Source organism: Phyllostomus discolor, chromosome 4, assembly GCF_004126475.2.
Source record: "Phyllostomus discolor isolate MPI-MPIP mPhyDis1 chromosome 4, mPhyDis1.pri.v3, whole genome shotgun sequence".
NCBI lineage: Eukaryota > Metazoa > Chordata > Mammalia > Chiroptera > Phyllostomidae > Phyllostomus > Phyllostomus discolor.
This window is the reverse complement of record NC_040906.2, coordinates 83,966,961-83,983,246: the sequence shown is the minus strand read 5'-3', so window position 1 is coordinate 83,983,246 and position 16,286 is coordinate 83,966,961. Positions and strand designations below refer to the sequence as shown.

The window sequence follows — 16,286 nt, the reverse complement described above, 5'->3', positions numbered from 1 at the left end:
TGTTCCTTCCTACTCTGACAACATCTCAGCCCCCCAAGAGCTGTTCTTTATTTCAATGTCTCTGATTATATTTTGCTTGCTTATTTGTTTTGTTCATTAGGTTCCACTTATAGATGAGATCATATGGTATTTGTATGTCACTGCCTGGCTTATTTCACTTAGCATAATGCTTTCCAGATACATCCATGCTGATGTAAAGGGTAAGAACTCTTTTTTCTTTATGATGAACATTATTTGTGATGATGAAAAACTGAAAGCTTTTATCTAAAACCAGGAAGAGGGCAAGGATGCCCACTTTTTACACTATTATTCTATACAATACTGAATGTTCTAGACACAGCAATAAAACAAGAAAAAATAATTAAAAGGCATCCTATTTGCAAAGAAGACATAAATTTGTTACTATTTGCAGATGACATAGTAATCTATATAGAAAACTTTAAATAATTCACCAAAATTAATAGAACTAATAAGTGAATTCTGTAAAGTAGCAGAACACAAAATTAATTTACAGAAATCTGTCTTATTTTTATACGCCTATAGCAAATAATCAGAAGAAATTAAGAAAGTATTTCAATTTAAAATTGCATATAAAACAATAAAATACTGAGGAATAAATTTAACCAAAGAGGTGAAATAACTGTACTTTGAAAACTTTAAGACATTTATAAAATCAAAGACAACACACATAAATGGAACTATACCACCAAATTACACTATATACAAACATAAACTCAAGAGGGATAAAAGTCTTGAATGTAAGCCATGAAACCATAAAAAGTCCTAGAGAAGAACATAGGGAGAACATAAATGGAAGGATATACCATATACATTAATTGGAAGGACTAATATCATTAAGTTGTCCATACTACACCCCAAAATTTACAGATTCAATGAAAACCCTATTAAAATACCAATGACATTTTTACAGAACTATAAAAAATAATCCTAAAATTAATATAAGACCACAAAAATAAATAGCAAAAGAAATCTTGATAAAGAAAAACAAAGTTGGAGGTATAATGCTCCCTGATTCCAAATTATACTACAATCAAACAATCAAACTTTTGCTCTAACAATCAAAACATTATGGTACTGGCACAAAAACAGACACATAGACCAATGATATATTAAACCGTGTTAATATGGTCAATTAATCTATGGTATAGAAGGTAAGAATATATAATGAAGAAACAACAGTGTCTTCAGCATGTGTTGTTAAGAAAACTGAACAGGTGCTTCCATAATAAATGAAACTGGACAACTCTACACCATATACAAAAATAACTCAAAATGGATTAAAGACTTAAATGTCAGATCTGAAAACTTTTAGAATATATACATAATAAACTTTTGACATTAGTTTGTATAATACCTGTTTGTATCTTATATGGCAAAGAAACAAAAGTGAAAATAAATAAATAGAACTTAAACAAGCTTCTGTACACTAAAGGGAACTAGTAACAAGACAAAACAAAAAAAAAAACAATCTTATGAAGGGAGAAGATAACTTCAAAGGATATATGTCTGATAAGGGTTAATGTCCAAAATATATAACAAACTCATATAATTCACTAACAAAAAATAAATAATCTGATAAAAATAAGCAGAGGATATGAAGACATTTCCCAAAAAAATGACATACAGATGAAAAATCTGATATATGAAAAATGCTTAATATCACTAATCATCAGGGATATGCATATCAAAACCACAGTTAGATACCATCTCACACCAGTCTCAATGGATATAATGAAAACACAAGAAACAACAGGTGTTGGAAAGGATGTGGAGCAAAGTCAATCTTCATGGACTGTTGGTGGAGCTTCAAATTGTTGCAGATACTTTGGAAAACTGTATGGAAATTACTAAAAGAACTAAAATGCAACTCTTATACAATCCAGCAATTCCAATTTTGGCTATTTATCCAAATAAATCAGAATTACTAATTTAAAAAGATATAAGTACCCTTATGTACATTGCATTGCTGCATTATTTATTTATGATATTAACAACATGGAAGCAACCTAGGTCTTCATGGATAGGTAAATGGGAAAAAATAGAATTACTTAACAATAAAAATAATGAAAATTTTCCATTTGAGGCAACATTGAAGGACCTAAATAATATTATGTTAAGTAAAAAAGATGAGACAGAAAACACAAATACCTCATAATTTCTCTAAATATGTAAATTAAAAAAATCAAAACAAAACAAAAAAAACTAAAAATGACTTACAGAAACAAAGAACAGATGGTTGCCAGAGAGGAGAGGGGGTTGAGTAATAAGGGTGAGAGAAATATAGTCAGTAACAGTATGACACCTTTGCATGGTGACAAATGGTTATTAAACTTAGTTTGGTAATGAAGTTCTAAGATACGTAAATATCTAACCACAATGTTCTATACCTGAAACTAATGAAATGTGTAAGCCATCTATACTTCAATAAAATTAATAAAAGAAATGGAGTAATAAAAATAAGGAAATTCTAATCAGTCTCCTGCAGGGTGAAGAGAGAGAAGGCACTAATTTAGGAAAGAAGATATTTTTTATAAAGCTCTAGAAAAAGACAAAAATTAAATTAACTCATAAAATTATGAGTAAGAGGAAAGATATTATAAGCAGTATCTATGATATGAGCAAGGTGAGTTCCTAGTTCCCAGGGCCCAGCTTCACTGCAAGAGGCAAGGCGGGTGGGATAAGATAGGACTGACTACTGGTTTGATAAACATATGTAAAGTGCCTGCAACTTAGGAACTATCATTTCCTCTATGGAATTTCTCCAAAAAGACTCATTCTTGTACCTCATTCATCTTAAATATGAGAAAAATGAGAGCAATGTTTGTTCTTTAAAATATTATATAGATGTACTTTAAAATATTTATATGTATAATATATTTTAAAGACCAAACATTTTATTTTGTTATATTAATATATTTTATATATTAATATTTTATATATTAATATATTTAAATATAAAATTAACAATACTTTTTACTTTTTTACTTATTAATTCAGTTTGTTCAATGGGTTCCACATATGAGTGACATGCATTCAAATATATTTAATACATTTAAAATATAAAATATTTTTTAAAATATGTATTAGTATAATATATGTATACATGTACGTGTGTATATATATAGTAGAGCCTTCCGTTAAACATGACTAAAAAATACCACTGCTCTCAATATAACTGTGCTTTTTAAATTTTATTGTTTCTTTTCCATTACCATTTAGTCCCCTTATGTGTCCCACCTCCACAGTCACCAAACTATTGACCGAGTCCATGTGCCTGTTTTCTTTGTTGCTCAATCTCTCCAACCCCTAACCTCCTCACCCACCTTAGCTGTCATCCTGCTATGTGAATCTGTCTCTCTTGTACTTATTAGTTCAGTTTGTTCAATGGATTCCACATAGGAGTGAAATCGTATGATATTTGTCTTTTTCTGACTGCCTTATTTCACTTAGCATAATATTCTCCAAGTTCATCCATATTGTTGCAAAGGTAAAACTTTCTTCAATGTTATGAGCAAGAAGTATTCTATTGTGTAAATGTCCCATAGTTGTTTTATCGACTCATCTACTGATGGACGCTTGGCCATTGTAAAAAATGCTGCAATGAAGATACAGGTGCTTATGTTCTTTCAAATTAGTTTTTTGGGTTCCTTTGGATATATTCCTAAAAGTTGGATTGCTGGGTGAAATGGTAGTTCTGTTTTTAATTTTTTGAGCTATACCCATACTGCTTTCTAAAATGGCTGCACCAATGTGCATTCCCACCAATGGTGCAAAAGGGTAACGCTGCTTTTAACATAATTTTAAAACTGCCTTTACATAACAACTTTTACTTTTGAGCATAAACTTAGGCCTTGCTCTTTTTTTTACTTTATTTATTTAACCATGAGATGTTCATTTAATTCTCACCATCTTATGTGAGATGTGTTTTAATAATGCTCATTTTAAGCATGAGGAAGTAATGGAGAAAACACTGAAATAATGTGTGCTGGGTCACACAGCTTATAATAAATATAACAGCAGCAATTTTAACCCAAATAATGTACTTCCAGAGTCTGTGTTAACTGCTTTAATAAACTTCATTTCAAATATAGTGTCATTCTTATTGATTCATAGGCTCTTCTATTTTATAAACCAAAGGCTTAATTCTCATGGTTGGGGTCATATTTCATAAAATAAAATATGTGAGTTTATAATACTTTAGGAGTTTCTCCATGCCCTTCACATATGTGCATGTGTGTGTACACACACACAAACACACATCACTAGTTCTAGGCAGAAAAAAAGTTTAGTGTTTTAAATATTATTTTGAAAACTTCATAACTTTAAGAAGGAAGTATATTTTATGCATACCATAAATATAGATTAATAAGGAATTTTAAGCCCTGTGAAGAGACTCCCTGGGAATGAATTTTTTGTGATGAGGCTTCTACAAAGACTCCTCCTTCTCAAGCCTCATCTTGTCTCTAAACTTAATGGTCTCTTGGTCTTCACCCATGGCTACACTCCAGTCTGGTACATTCTGCAAACATTTTAATTCTATTTATTACTTATTTGTTTTTTGTTTTTATTGTTCTTGTACTCATTTGGTGTTTTCATTTTTAGAACCAGAATAGCTGTGCTTAAAGCTTAAGCCTCTGGCTGGTATAGTTCATGCTCTGTCTCCCTGTACAAAGAGCCCTGAACTCTCCCACATACTTTAGAGTGTGTGAGAAGAATAGGGTCTAGCCAGGGTCACTCTCCCTTCCAGTGCTGGTTTATAGTCAGATTTTCCTATTTCTCTAAATAAACTGTAGTTAAGGCAGCCAGATTCATAGTTAAACTTATTTTTAATATGTGAATAGTGAGAATATAACATATTCAATTGGGAAGGAAGCTGGGAAAGACCTCATCTCACTTTCTCATTTTAGAGATGAGAAATGGAGGCCTAGACAGGAGTGACTTTGTCAATGTCTTTAATTATATCAATGAGTGCCAGAAGTGAAAGGTACAAACTTCTGGACTCCAAGATGTTTACTTTAATGTGAACTTTGCTTGTGATCTAAGGGTGCTGAGGACATGTGTTACATCCATACACAGATGATACCCCAGAGTTTAGGCCCACAGGTACCATCTCTTCCTGCAGATGAATCCCTGCTCCAGTTCCCTTGGTATTCCTGATTCTTTTGGATTGCTTAGCTAATGCAAGAGATATGCTACTGAATGGTAGGACACTTAGGATCTGCACACTAGTACCAAGACCTAGTCACATTTGTTTACAAGGTTAGGTACTGACTTGAGTTTATGACTTTCTCTTTTGAGGCTATGCTAAAAAGTTAGAATCAAGACAGATGGCTAGTAGTGCTAAGAATTATGGACTTGAGGTTTTTGTTTTGTAAATTGCTGACCTCCATGAGAACTTAAGTGCACAAATCAAGTTCTTCCCTTGGGGAGGAACCTATGGCCCATCTAGGCACATATGGTAACTCTCTCTCTTCTGTACTTTGTACCTTAATTTCTATAATAACACAAATTATGGGATTATTTATTTATAAAACCATGGCCCCCCACAAAGAAGAAGCATAGTCTCATCCTATGCAGCACTAGTTACATATTAGACCCAGTTGATGTTTGTTGAAAGAGTAGTTTTAAGTACCTGGAATTTTAGAGAAGCAGAAAAAGGGTGCAGGCAGGCTACAGTTCGACTACACAAAGTTTTGTGATTGAGGAGGAAGTCAAGCTTTTATCCACTGAGCACCTGCTCCATGAACAGCTATTACATGGCAAATTCCAACTGCACTGAAAGGTCACTGCAAAGCAGTTAATGAAATGTCATTATCTATTAGCCAATTTTCACCTGAGACTCCCCACACAATATATACCTACCTCTGCCAAATAACCATTTACACACATACTTATTTTCCTGGTTGATTTGATTATGATGAACTTTATCTTAATAAAGTTTGTCAGAATCCCTTTGTCATTTTACCCCTGTATATTACCTTCCTGTTTTGTCTGATATTTGGCTGCAGTGAAATTAACCTCATAGCTACAGATGGTAAGCTCTCAAGTTATAACAAACTGAATCTAACTAGTGAAATTACTTTCTTCTGACAGAGCCAGAAGGGAAGGTGATCATTAATCTGTATGGTATGGGCCTGGCCCTGGTAAATTCTGACTTTGTCATCATATTAAATAAAAGTTGTTACTTTTAGAGATTTTTTGAAAAATAAATAAATGTGAAAATAGTTTATAAAAGCAATATAAAAATTTATATTTACATGTATTGCTTCAAATTCTTGAGGCTGTAATACAATCTGCTACAACTTCCTGTTTTCATTTACTTTAAATCATACAGAATATGTCAAAACTCATACAATCTGAGACCAGAATCACTATATTAGCAGAATCCAAGAGGCATTTCCACTACCTTCCAATCATACTTGGTTGAAGAACAGAATATCCGTTCTTTTAATAAAGATATTTTTTTTCTTTTTATAAAGATAATTTTTGTCTTTTTATAAAGAAAAAAAGATAATTTTAATAGACATGTAGCAATGGTGGTATGGAAATTCTGTTTTTTAACCAAGTATGATTGGAAGTTAGTGAAACTGCCTCTTAGATTCTGCTAATATAGTGATTCTGGGCTGGGATAGAAGTAAAAGACAGAAAACTACTTGAACAACAGTTGAAATAAAATTTTAAAAAATTATCTTTTCAAACATCTAATGAATATGTTTATTTCTTTGTAATGAAATAAATTTTTTCAGAAAGTTCAAAGTAGAATTAATATATCCCTTTTATTACATGATAAAAGTGCAAAGTAAATTTAAAAAGTTCTAATTCTTTCCTTTACTTTTTGCTCCAACAACACGGAATTTCTCCTGTATCCTTTCTGTGGCATTGTAAACCTATAATCTCCACCTAGTCCTCTGTACTGAAGTACTAAATGCTTTAGAGACTTTACAAGAACACCAAATGACTGCTCATCTGGATTGTAAAATAGAACATTCCCCCTCACAGAGCATTCCATTTTCCCGTAAACTACAACCAGCAGCTGTTAACTTCACAATTGATCTCCTTTCCCAGTGGAACACATTCCTAAAACTCAAGAATACTTAATGGGGCATCAGCAATGCATAATTCACCAGTGAACAGGTCTCCAATTTTCTGTTTCAGGATATGTATGCACTCCACACACAAAAAATCCCACAAATGTAAAATGTGAGAAACAGTAAAAAAAAAAAAACATTCGATTATGAGTAAAGTCCTTTTTTTCTCTCTCTAAATCATGCTGCAAAAATTATCCAAACACTTACACATATTTCTGATAAAGGAAAAGCTTATTTGCTGGAGTTGAAAGAATTACAGCTTAGAACATGATCTTACTGCTTGTGAGGTGACGTGAGTGTTTTCCTGCACTGAAATGTCCAAGGCAGCTGCTCTAGAAATTGAAGGCGGGCATGGTAGCAGCAGATTGACCCCAGAAGGGTCTGATGCCATGCTATTTCAGTTAGGTGCTCCACTAAACCATCTCTTCAACATCACCAGTAGTGAGAGAAATGCTAATTATGATGACAATTGGATGAGAGTAGAGCCTTGGCAACTAGTGCTGACTGGTGAACATTCAGGAAGAAGGGTGTGTCCTCTCGCACATTACTGAAGAAACTGTGTACTGTTCTTTTAGGCAATTAATCCATCAACATCCATTTTCATTAAACATGCACATATTTCAGTGTAGAAAGCTCACTCTAGAGAAGTACACTAAAGAAATAAAAGTAGCACCATATATGGATGCAACTGCAAAAGCGCTATTACAGCATTGTTTTTTTGGACCCAAAGAGAAACAAGGACAATGTTCAAATGAACATGAGAACTAAAAAAACTATAACACACAGTGTGGAAGGTTGTGTGGACATTAAAAAAGGAGTTGGTGTCTTATATAATGGTGGGGGCAAAGAAGGGGGTATAATGGAATATGGATTCATAAAACAAGGAATAACTGAATACTCTATGTTTGCTTTATATGATCATAAATTATGCAATTAGTTATAAAAAATGTCCATCACATCTGTAGCATTTCTTATGTAGAATGGTTTTTCTAGCCTCCTCTTCCCTAGAGGACATTTGACAATATCTGGGGAAAATTTTGGTTGTCAGAGCTTGAAGACAGGGTTGTACCTTCGTTATGTGGGTAGAGGCCCAAGCTGTTGCTACTGCTAAACATAGTACAATGCACAGGCTAGCCCCCCGCAACAAGGGCTGATCTGGCTCAAAAAAACAATAGTGCCCAGGGTGAGAAATGTTGATCTTGAGAACAAAGATGGAAGAAAGAAGAGAACATGGGAGGTAGATGAATAGAGTAAAAAACAAAATTGTATATATTTTAAAGGAGTCTATGCCAACACATACTCATACATGAACACAAACACACAAAATGCAAACAAACACATTACCAAAATGAAGACAAGAGCCAGGTAAGTGCTAGTCTAAACTAAAATATGAGATCATGCACCTGTCTTGATCTGTCCCTATATAGAGTTTATCTTTTCTTCATCAAACCAACAGGCGGAATACTGACAGGCAAGGGTCCTTGACACATTGCACAGCAAACATATGAGACTTCATTTCCTTGGTGTCATGTTGAAAAGCAGTTGTTTGTACATATTTTTCCATTTAATATATTAATGTCCAGAAATCCCAAGAACAAAGAACTGACATTGACTTTGGCCTTAAATACTAACAATCATTTAAGTTAATGTGAATAACCACCTACAGCAACTAAGTAATAGAAGTGCTAGGAAAAAAATACATTAATAGATGTCACTCACTCAACAAGTGCTATATGATCATTCAGTGTCAGGAATGTGCCATGTACTGAGTCTAAGGATGAAAAGATTAATTTAGCATCATCTCTTCTCTCAATAAACCAATTATACAGAATCTAGGACAGGAGACTGATGTGTAGTAAAACACAACCCCAAAACTGTCTGGGAGGTTTAGGTGTGAGTAGTCAGTTCCATCCATGTAGAGGAGAAAGTGTAGGAAAGATTCATGGGGAGATAACTGGAGTCTTAAAGGACATCTAGACCAAGTGGATTGCGTAAGTATAGCAGTGGCTGGCAATAGATTTGAAAGAAACAGATGGAGACATATTTAAGAGAAAGAAATAACAAATAGATTGAAAGTGACCGGTAATGGAAGAAGGCAAAAAACATGCCTAAGTTTCTGGCTGAGGGAACAGATGGTTGTGTGGCAGCTATTAACACTGAAATAATCTTAAATACTACAGAAATATTCTAGCCCAGGATTTAGTAAATATCCTTTATTTATTCTCTAAATCTCTAGAATGATCTAAATCTCTAAAATAAAACTGAAAGTGCTACTTTCCAAATTTTTCACTTTGTTTATTAATAGCCACAATAATTAAACTTAATAGAATTTTAGACACTCTTTAAAAATGATTAAATCTGACTATAGAACATAAAGTAATATGGTTATCTCATTATTTCCTGATCACAAGCCTATGCACTGTATCTGGAATGTGAGACAGATCCATCATATATCCATCCATAAAAGTATGATTATGTAGTCATACTTTTAGCACAGGGCTCAATAAAAATGGGTGGTGCAAGCCCTGGCTGGTATAGCTCAGTGGATTGAGCGTGGGCTGCGAACCAAAGTGTCACAGGTTCAATCCCCAGCCAGGGCACATGCCTGGGTTGTGGGCCACGGCCCCCAGCAACCACACATTGATCTCTCTCTCTCTCTCTCTCTCTCTCTCTTTCTCCCTCTCGACCCTCTCTGAAAATAAATAAATAAAATCTTTTAAAAAAATGGGTTGTGTAAATATATGTTCTGCTTGAACTAAAGGTATATTTTCACAGTGATTTCTAGCTTAACATTATTCAATGATTAGATATGAACTTAGACATATCAGTTTCATAACAAAGAAGGCCATTATGATTTTGCCCCTGCTTCCTTCTTCATTCCCTCATCCCTGTCAACAGCCGCATCTTGCAGTTTGGCCCAGTGACACTGAGTAGATCATATGTGTCTGCTGCTTTCACCGACTGCAGCCCTTGTACTATGCTTCCCTTTCTCCAGAGAAGCCTCAGCTCTTTTCCCTTCCCACTGCTTTGCTGTGTCTTCTGGAAATCATTTACTGGGAAATTTTTCTTTTCATTTCACATATGAAGCCTTACAGACATTATACTCTAGAGCTTATCACATATATTGCAGTTAAAAAAAGTGTGAAGGCTGTCTGTGTTTGTCTGTCTCTATTCATCCTGCCAGTTTCATATGTCCAGCACAGGTTCTGGAACACACACATGTCATATATGAATATAAATATGAATTTGAAGAGTTTGAATATGTATGCTTATTTTAAATCAGTGATTTCAACAGTAAATCATTATAAATGATTAAATGTGTTTATATCTGTGCTTGTATTTTCTCTTATACTCTAATAAGTGTCTGATTTATTTTAAGAACAATGAATATATACAGAAATTATAGAAGCAAAAGAAAAAAGTTAAAAAAATTGTTGATTCTTCTTCTCCAAAGACTAGTTGCTGAGATTTGTTATCCATAGTTTTGAAGTTCCAAAAATCCTCTTTAGATGATAATGTAGATTAATCACTATATTAACTATGAGACCAAAGAGAGGAGCTATCACACAGAACGTAAACAAAGGTTAGAAGAGAGATGAAGAGTGTGGCTCCCTCTGAGACCAAGAGTCTGAATTTAATCTTAGCTTCTCTACTTCAAAGCTGTGTGGTGTGTGGAAATTTGCATAATCTTTGCATGACTTAGTTTTTACCTTTAAGATGGGATAAGTACAGCACAAATTTATAATTCAGATTTCTAAAAATGTTTGAAAATTGTTACCATCACCATAACTAGTATTAAAATTATTAACTCATGCGGCTGCAACATCTGACCTGTATAGGAGAACATTCTGCATGGTGTGAGCCCAGCTCACACTCAGAGATGCACAGGACCCACACCCACAGATAGGTTCTCCCATGGGGAATCAGACCTGCATTGTACCTAGATTGCTATGATACTTGTTTTTACTAAAACTCATTCACCCTGAACTGAGGCAGCAAGTGCTTACTGCAAACTTCCTAAAGTCTGTGCTAAACCTTCCAAGATGAGTGTAACCAGTTCAATCACTTTTTCCTTTGCATTTGAAAACATCCTTCTTCTATGATGTGATTAGCAGCATCCTCTCCTTTGTTCTCTATAAAAGGTAACCACCTAAAGTGGACCTGTGCATAGTAAATAAGGACCATCATGTAATGTGCCCAGAGAAGCAATAAAAGCTTGTCAAGGCAAGGGCCAAGGCTTTTCTCCTCTTGAGAGAGAATCCATCTGTGCATCCCTTTTCCTCCACAGAACTTGGTAGTCTGTGTGAATTTGTCATTCATCCATAATGCCTTGGAGCCCATCAGCTGGGGTCCACATCAGACTGGAACTTATTTAGGCTGAAGGGAACATCTGCCCCATAATGATGTGAGGTCTTAATTGAAGTCATTCAATGTAAATGGTCATATAAAATTGAGGACCTATACCTACCTCCAAAGTTTTTAGTGACCATGAAAGTGAAATATTTCACTTTAGACACTGGCATATACAAAAGGCTCCCTAAATGTTAGCTATCATTAGTGTACTCTAGCTATCACAAGCATGAGAATGCTAACCATTTTGTATCACCCATTCATTATACACTTAATGTGAATCAGCGATTCTGTAACTTAAGTATTGTATAGATAGTTATCATTAATTTACTAATGTGATCCAGATATAAAGGGGTTAGGTAACTTTTAAATAAAGAAAATTAAGTGGTTTTACTTCAAATCATACCCAAGTTCCCTGATGCCAGTAAGGTATATATATTTTTCAGTACCCAGCAAGTTATTAAGTTTGTCCGAGAATGTTTGGTCCACTGACATGATGTGGATAACATTTCACATCACTCAAGTCCTACCAGTCTAACTCTCCATACTAATAAAACAAAATAATTAGGAGCTGAGGCTGGGATGAGGAAGGGCAGCAAGCAGATATGATTCACATGAAGGCGTATTTCTACATATTTGGTTCTCTGAGATCTGCCTTACTCTGTCTGGCCCATTAAGCTCATGCTGGAGTTACAGAAGTTGTTCCAGGCCTCACATCAATGAATAGTAAGAAGACCAAACTTACCTGTTTTTTTTTCTTTCCTCAAGAACAAGAAACCTACTTTCTCAGAAGCTCCCAGCAAAATACTTTTCATGCTATTTGCTCATTTGACCCACAGGGACTGTACACCTGGATTCCTAAAATAGTAATCGCTGGCATGAGGTGGTGGATTCTTCAAATTTTTCAGGCCCCTACTTTGGAAAGAGAGGTTTGTACTTGTACCCTTAGCTAATAATCACTGGGGATATCATCTAAACAGCCCTGACAGGCCTGTTGAAGGAAGGACAGCCATCTTGAATAAGATGAACAAAACTAACAGCTCTCAAAGATTATTTTTAAATCAGTTGAAACCTTTACACACACAAATTTAATGAATCATCGTGTCAAATAACATTATTTAAAAACTAAGGAAATGGAGCAGCTCAAGCAATAGGACAGAAAGCCCTACTGCCCTAGGCAACCCCTGGAAAACTTCTTAGAATGCTTGAGATTTGAAAACCGCAGGATAGATGGTGTCAGGGCTCACTTTCCACCTCAAAATCATATACTCCTCATAATTAAGCTTTCCTTCAATTGGAGAAAGGATAGCACAGGCAAAGCAGAACTCAAAACCCACCAATCAAAGAGAAAGTATTATTTGCCTATTGTATATATTACACATGTAATTTTCAAACATATAAATATACTATATGCACATTCTGATATGCTGTTTTTTACTTCAAAGTGAAAATTATAAGAAATGAAGAACATGTTTTAATGTCTATTTTAACAATTTTATATAATTTTTATAATATAATGTAAGTTATCCCAACTACAATGTTAAATAAAGCAGGATATGCACAATTGCATGTATGAATAGATGGATGGATGGATGGATTGGATACATATATACATATATGGGTGGTCTTTAAAATACCACAATAATGGTGAAATTATAAAAGATTTTAGTTTCTTCTTTATATATTGTATTAACAAAGTAAGCATGTGGGGGGTGAAAGATGACGGCTCTGCTCTAGGCAGCATGATTCTCAGCTTCTGTGAAGAGGAGGGAAACTCGAGGATCGGTGGAGGAACAGAGCAAGTAGCCTAGGTTACCAAAATATTTTTGAAAACAGGACATCAAAAATTATAGTGATCATTGAAAAACCACACAGTAAGAGACTGCTTCAGGACAAAAGGGACCCAGGGATCAGTGCAGGGACCAGGGGAGTTGCAATCCCCAGGCCCGGTTCTCCTGGGTCTGCCTCAGGGCACCCGGGAGAGCAGAGTCACTGCTCCCTCCACGGACTACTATGGGGGTTGAGCAACACCAGGGGAGACCTTGTGGCTTGAAGGCACAGAGAGACCAGTAGGACTGGGAAACAATCGCCCAGGGGTTTCGAGCACTCACCCATAGCCCTTGGAGAACTGAGTCCCTCCAGCTGGCAGGACCAGGGGTGGCCTGGAAGTGCACCGGCACCCCCAGCCCCGTGGCAGTGTGGATCGGTGGAAAACCCAGACCTCACAGCCCCAATCAAGGAAAGGGCACAGACATTCGCAGGTTTCTGGAGCCTGTGGTGCTGAACTGTGGAAGCACATGCCCCCTCGAGAATCCTGACTCTCTCACTGTGAACCCGAAAGGGACGCAGCACTTAGTACGTTCCTAGAGCCCGAAACTCAAAAATTTGGTGGATGGGCGCGCCCTTTTACAATCCCTAGAGATTGCAGCGTGAATCCAAAAAAGTCGCAGGTGCTTCCTGAGATCATAGAGCTCACCGTGGTGGAATTTGGGGGAAGGACATGTCTCCTTGCAATTCCAGGAGCTTACATCCTGAAACTGAAAAGATGCAGGAGCCCTGCGGAATCCCAGAGCCTGGGAGACCCTGGCAGTGAGCTCTGGAGAGCATGCTCGGGAGCGCCCAGGGTCCTGTAAGGGAAAGTCAGATTGGCCCTTGGGAGACCACCCTGCTGGCCCTGGGGATAGTACCTGAGAGACTTACTGAGATTTGACTGGGAGGAGTGATAAGCATTTCAAACGCCCCTCAGCCTGCTGAAGCCAGCAAGATCAGAAAAAATGGTCTGGCCAGTTAGAAACCAACAAGAGGTTGTTTTGTTTTGTTTTGTTTTGTTGGCTTTGTTGGCTGATTAATTTTATCTTGTGTTTTAAATGACTTTTTATATTCAGTTCTTATTATTTTTATATCTCTCAATCCCTTATGTTTCTCTTCCATTCATCCTAGTATTATTCCTTCCACTCCAAATTTATCTCTCCTGCACTCCATCCTCTGCTTTTTTTCCCCGTTTCTTTTTGATCTTGGAAGTTACTGCAAATTTGTATTATCTTTTTCTCACTGTTCTGACATTTTTTATTTTAATAGTATTTTGGTATTCTTTTTCTTTCTGTATAATCTTCGTTGCTTGGTTGGTTATACTGTTGTTTGATCGGTTCCCCCTGTTATCTCATTCACAGTGTGTTGATAATTTACTATCCTTCATTTGTGTTCCATTAGTACACAACTCAAGGTTCTATACTCCTTATTCTTGTTATCTAGATCTCATCGATTCTGTCACAAGACTGTTGCTTTAATATTACCATAAATAAGAACTAGTTCATACAATTGTAAATACTACTCCACACCCTTACCTGATCTCAGCCCACTTTGCAATTTCCTGAACTATATTATCCTGGGGGTTGTCTCTATTCTTTTACACACTACTCCTATTTACTAATTTTTATTCCCACCCTACCTCAGAATCTGACCTCCCACAGCCTCACAGCTTTCTAAATCCACCTAACAATCCTTTTGTCCCCAAAAAGAGTCTTACCTTCTTTCCATCCTTTCTAAAAAGTGGATAGTGGGGTGGAGGATCATGGTTAACACTATAAGGAGCCAAAAGTTATCGCATCTCTCCTCTACTGGCTGCTAATGTAAATATCATAGTATACTGTCTTGCTGTCTTAAACCATTTTGCCTTACTCCTCCAACTGATCACAAAAGGGAGTAGGGGGAAGTTGTGAACACTGGGATATCCGAAGGAGATTGCACCACTGAATCTCACAGGTATTCTACCACAGAAGTTCACAGCATAATCACAGGGAACCAGAACAGATCAATTTAAGAAACAGAGGCTAACAAGAAGAATCCCACAAACAACGAGAAAACAAAGAAACAATCCCCAATTCAAGGGAAAGGAGAAACCTCAGAAAAAATGCAGAATGAAATAGAGGTAACTCAACTATCAGATATTGAGTTCAAAACAATGATTATCAGGAAGTTCAATGAACTCACAATGAGCTACCAAAAACTAGAGGGAAGCTACAGCGATCTCATTGAAAACTATATAAACATAAAAAGAAAATAGAAACTCTCAACAAGGGCCAAGATGAAATGAAGAATACAATTTCTGAACTGAAGAACACAGTAGAAGGAATCAAAAGCAGGATCTATGAAGCAGAAGATCGGAGCAACGAGCTAGAGGACAATGTAGAAAAAACACCCAGAAAGAGCAAGAAAAGGAAAAGAGGCTCAGAAAGAATGAAGAGGGATTAAGAGAAATGAAAGACAATATGGAACATAATAATATCCATATAATAGAGATACCAGAAGGAGAAGAAGAAGACCAAGGGATAGAAAACCTATCTGAAAAAGTAATGATGGAAAACTTCCCTAATTTGTTGAGAGAAAAAGTCACACAAATCCAGGGAACACAGAGAGTCCCAATCAAGAGGAACCCAAAGAGGCCCACCTCAACACACATCATAATTAAAATGGAAAATTTTCAAGACAAAGAGAGAATATTAAAGGCAGCAAGGAAAAAAAGGAAGTAACATACAAGGGAGCCCCAATAAGGCTAACAGCCGACTTTTCAATGGAAACACTTCAAACCAGAAGAGAATGGCAAGAAATAGTCCAAGTAATGAGAACCAGAGGTCTGCAGCTAAGGCTACTTTACCCAGCAAGGCTCTCAATCAAGACAGAAGACCAAATAAGAAGCTTCCCAAACAAAAGAAGTCTAAAGGAATACACCTCCACCAAACCAGCTCTGTAAGAGATTCTAAAGGGTCTGCTTTAAGGAAAGGAAGGAAAAGAGAGAGGGAGAGAGGAACACACATACATAAAAGACAA

At 36.0% G+C, this 16,286-nt stretch overlaps 1 protein-coding gene across 1 annotated transcript in view; it reads right to left on the bottom strand.

Annotated features, from left to right (window-relative positions):
* Positions 1-16,286, bottom strand: part of CNTNAP5 (contactin associated protein family member 5) — a 959,167-nt gene that overhangs the window by 575,759 nt on the left and 367,122 nt on the right. The gene's annotated exons all lie outside the window — the stretch shown is intronic.